The 5,000-nt window shown below is 51.4% G+C and overlaps 1 protein-coding gene across 1 annotated transcript in view; it reads right to left on the reverse strand.

Moving 5' to 3' along the window:
- grm8a (glutamate receptor, metabotropic 8a) overlaps positions 1 to 5,000 on the reverse strand; it is a 165,998-nt gene that overhangs the window by 86,525 nt on the left and 74,473 nt on the right. The gene's annotated exons all lie outside the window — the stretch shown is intronic.

Raw genomic sequence — 5,000 nt, forward strand, 5'->3', positions numbered from 1 at the left:
TCGCGCACTAATGCAGCGCATCCCGGTCAGAGCATTTGGGCTTGATTCATCGAAGCCGCTTTTCCCTTGTTCCAGAGGGTCTGATTGTGTGAGCTCGATTACGACACACGCACTCACACACACGCACGCACACACGCACACACACACACACACACACACACACGCACACACACTCACACACTCACACACTCACACACGCACACACACACACACACACACACACACACACACACACACACACACACACACACACACTCACACACGCACACACACACACACACACACACACACACACACAGACACACAGACACACACACACAGAGGCAGACACACACACACACACACAGGCAGACACACAGTGCCATAATGAGATGCTGATTTACGCCACGCCAGCCCAACTTTAATGGCTCTCGTGGTACACATCCGCCAAATGTTAAACACCTCATCTCACTGTTAACCTTGAGCTGGGCAAGTTAGCCTCCAAACACCTGCATGATTGTGAGGGGGAGAGGCAAAAAATAAATAAATAAATAAAAAACATGGAGGGTGGAAACAGTGCATATTAAAAATGCCACGATTGTGAAAATTTAATTTCCCGCTCAGGATCCTCAAATCATTATAATGGCTGCCATGACTGCCTTGTTGATTCGCCTGGTGGCAAAGGTTCCTGGGGTATTTTTTCTTTAATTGACAGTGCTCCTGGCCCTCATATTAATGAGTGTTGCGGTGGGGGGGTTTTCATGCCGAGACTGCGGATGCTATTGTGAGTTGCCCTAACCCCAATTACGGCTCCCGTTCTTCCCTTCAAAGGCACTATTGAGAAATGATTAGAATTAATCATCAATCCTCTTTCACTGGCCTCCTTGGGTCCCTCATTATGGTGCATAACAGGGGCTTTTCTGATTGAAACAAAAAGCAACCAGACCGGTTGATTCACAAACAAAAACCCCAAAGGGCCTGCACATTAGGGAAGTGGACACAAAAAAAAGTAGTGTCCAATTACTCGTCTTGCGAATACGTTAGCATTCGTGATCCTAAATGCGATTGGACGAGAGTTCAAGTTCAGCGATTTCTGCAGAGCCTCTGGTTGGTTAATGAGGGGAGCATGCCCCGAAAAAAAATCCCTCAATCAGGTAATAACTATTCCGACCTCAACGCACGCCATTAGGCCTGTAACATCAACAGAGTTTCAACAAAATCTCCAAATATGGGAAAGTACGAGCATGCTCCATTCCAAAAAGTGTGATTACTCATAGGGGAAAAGGGGTGTGTAGAGGGGGTATTTTGGTGTCTTTTTGTTATGACTAAATGATCCCCCCGCTTGTTATATCTCGTTTGATGTGTATCGTTTCAAAAAGTGGAGCGAGCAGATCGAATTACATTACAGGATAACAGCCATGCGAAAAATAATTGCTTTGATAATTTGACATCAAAGTCTCCTCTGAGCTTCGAGTGTCAAAGGCAGCAGAAAGCCGCCCTATAGCAACCTACATCAACCGACTCCGCTTCCCTTCCTCTTGCCAGGGAAGACACCACGAGTTCTGAGAACCGCATTTGGCTTCACTGACATCCATCATAAATTGTGCATCATCATATTTCTTAAGAGCGAGCGGAGGGGGGGAGGGGGGGAGGGGGGGAGGAGAGTCGGCGTGCGGGTCTCTTCTCCCCGCGTCGTCGTCGTGGCGGCGGTGTTGAGTGACAGATATTATTTAGCACAGAGCGCGCTGACATGGCGGCTGCTGCCCCCGGTTAGGGCAAGCGGCCGCCCGGTTGTCATGTGGCGTTTTCTGGCCGACGATGAGCCGGGGGCCCCCGCGAGCTGTACACTGAGGAGGGTGGCGAGGGGGAGGTGAGGGGGGTGGGGGGTGTTATGCGGAGCGAGGCCGTGGATCATCCTGACGTTTCTGCTGGCCTGTGAGGGGGACATCTGGGGGCTGCTTGGAGGGTGGAGGGTGGAGGGTGGAGGGTGGTGGTGGCGGCAGTGGTGGTGGAGTTCTTTCGCTTCCCTGAGCCAGCCCTCAGTCGGCCGCTATTACAGTCAGCCGGAGAGGTGGGATCATCCCTCACCACAAACTCACTCTGTCACCGCTGCGGCCCCAGTGTTGACACAGCGAGGACGTGCCAGAGATAGCCGGGGGTGGGGGTGGGGGTGGTGGTGGTGGCAGGGGGATGGTGGTGGTGGTGATGGGTGGAGTGCTGGAAGGAGGCTGGAGAAGCTGATGAGCTTGAGTTTCAATGGTCTGGTGTTGACAGCCCCAGAGTGGATGTGTGTGTGTGTGAGTGTGAGTATAAGTGTGTGTGAGTGTGAGCGTGTGTATGTGTTAATGTGTGTGTGCGTGCATTTTTGTGTCGTATATTTATTTTGGGGGGTGTGTGCTTTCCTTTATGGCTGGCACTTTTTTGGCGCGCCGAGCACTTCGCCCTTCAAACCAGATGAAAAGGCGGCGCCCGCCGTCACGTCAAATATTCGCTGGCACAAAAAAGCCACGGCAACAGCGAGCACATTCATAAAACGCCGGCCACCTGGCAGCCCGGGCGCTGACTTCCAGCTAGTCTCGCCAGACCTGGGGAAGTGACTCACGTTTTTTAACTGCCACACTTGAATGGGAGAGGTATACACACAGTAAGATAACGGGTTGCCGTGCAGAGAGTGAAAGAGTGAAAGAGTCCCACAACAAAAAAAAAAGAGAAAAAGAAAGAGAGAGAGAGAATGGAAGCGAGTGTTTTTCCCACAGTGAAAGACGACCACTTACCGGCAGAGTCGGTGGGTGGCCTCTGAGAAGGAAGGGAAGTGCGAAGAAGTAGCATTTTAACCGAAGGGCAGAAAAGTGGCGGGAGAGAGAGAGAGAGAGAGAGAGAGAGAGAAAGAGAGAGAAAGATTGAGAGAGAGAGATTTCTTTATTTTTATTTGTATTCTTTCTTTTTAAAATAGATTGTATCTGAGTTGTTTTGTTGTATGTTTGCTTTGACAACACTGCTTCATTGAGTAAATCCAATAAAGCTCCATTGAAATTGAAATGGCGAGAGAGAGAGAGAGAGAGAGAGAGAGAGAGAGAGAGAGAGAGAGAGAGAGAGAGAGTGTGTGTTTGTGTGTGTGTGGGGGGGGGGATGGCTTCCATTCCCCATTTTGGCTCAGGCAGTTTCACAGCCGCGGGGCTTAAATCCCCCACCTGCGGCGTCTGTGGAGTGCATCCGTTGGCCTGCCAGGGTTATCGATCCTTGGCCTCTGGCTTGCTGCTCTCGCCCGCCGAGCACTGGCCACCGCCTGGCATGATGCCCTCCCTCCATCCCTCCCTCCCTCCCTCCCTCCCTCCGTCTCTTTCTCTCTCTCTCTCTCTCTCTCCCCTCCTCTCTCACACTATCTGTCTCTCTCTCTCCCTCCCTCCCTCTCTCTTACACTCTCCATCTATCTTTCTCTCTATCTATCTATCTTTCTCTCTCTCTCTCTCTCTCTCTCTCTCTCTCTCTCTCTCTCTCTGCACCATGGGCCGCAAAGAATTATCTCACTGCTGGTGTCGAAGCTATTCGTTATGCCTGCATTTATTTGTTCCAAAAAAAATCTATGGACTCGTATAGTCCAGGGACGCCCGTATCTTTGGCCAAACAAAGAATGTAGGAGGGGTCAGCGGAAAATGAGAACCTGGGGCCCACTTCAATAAAAGAAAAATAAATAATAATAAAAAAAAAATGATGACGGTCCATTGACCTTTTGCGCTGGAATAATTTTCACCAAAAGACAAGCATGAATAAAACCACCAGGTTTTATCTTCTGTTTGTTTTTTATTTACCCTAGTCTTTTTTTCCCTATTCTCTCAGAACGTTCTGGAAAGCGTGTCACTTCACGCTCCGGCGGGTTGCTGACTGCGGACTGAATGAATAAGAAGCAGTGCGGCGCTGTGTCGGAGGCCGCCATCGCATCGCGAGCGGAACGGTGCGGAGCGGCATTCAGAGAGCTCGCAGTCACAGCTGGGCCCGGCAGTTGGTTTAAAAAGGGGGGGGATGGGGAGGGTGAAAGCATGTAAACATTGCTGGCTTATTGTGTCACAGCTGTTTATTAAACATGTGGCAAGAGTTGTGAAGGTGAGGAGGGGAGAGACAGAGAGAGAGAGAGAGAGAGAGGGAGGGAGAGAGGGAGGGAGGGTGAATGATTGAGAGAGAAGTGAGAGGAGGAGGGAGGGAGAGAACTGGAACTGGAGTCAGGGACACAGGTGTACTGTAGCGCCAGGCCAGCAAGAAATCCTCTCCAGAGAGCGGCCTACTTTGGCAGGGCAGAAGCGCCAGCCTCATTGGTATGTTTATGGGGCCGCGTGGCACACTGCTCTCCTGGATTCAGCCAGTGAGCCAGCAGTGTGTTTGTGTCTGTCTGTGTCCGTGTGTGTGTGTGTGTGTGTGTGTGTGTGTGTGTGTGTGTGTGTGTGTCAGGGAGGGAACTCAACCATGAAGACAGGCATATGTATTTGTGTCTCTTTGTGACATATGTGCAAGTGCGTGCATGTCTGTGTCTGTGTCTGTGTGCGTGTGTGTGTGCGTGTGTGTGTGTGTGTGTGTGTTTATGTGCTTAAGTATCCATGAGCCAGCACAGATGCCTCTGTGTGTCTGAACGAGCAGATCTGGAGACGGTCGAAGCGCAAACGATAAAGCCAATAACATAAGCTGCTCGCACGTGAGCCACGCTCGCAAAGCACGCAGCTTTTTTTTTCGTTCGTCTCGTTCGTGTCATTCTGTTTTTTTTTTTTCAACGGTCATCGGCGCCTCTCTCGCCGTTGCCGTCTCGCACACTCGAGCTCGGGGAGCGGAGCGGGGAACACCGAGACGAGGCCGAGGTCTCCCTGCCCCTCCTTATCAGTCGGAAGGAGAAGAGAGAGATCCATCATGCGGAATGCTGGCGTGGCGCGGCGCGGTGTGGGCGTTCGTGGGAGGGGAGGGGAGGAGGAGGAGGGGGGGGGGGGGGGGGGGTTAGCGGAGAAGGGGGGGGTGACGACTCTTCTCTGCATGAATAC

This window comes from Sardina pilchardus, chromosome 17, assembly GCF_963854185.1.
Source record: "Sardina pilchardus chromosome 17, fSarPil1.1, whole genome shotgun sequence".
NCBI classification, from domain to species: Eukaryota; Metazoa; Chordata; class Actinopteri; order Clupeiformes; family Clupeidae; genus Sardina; species Sardina pilchardus.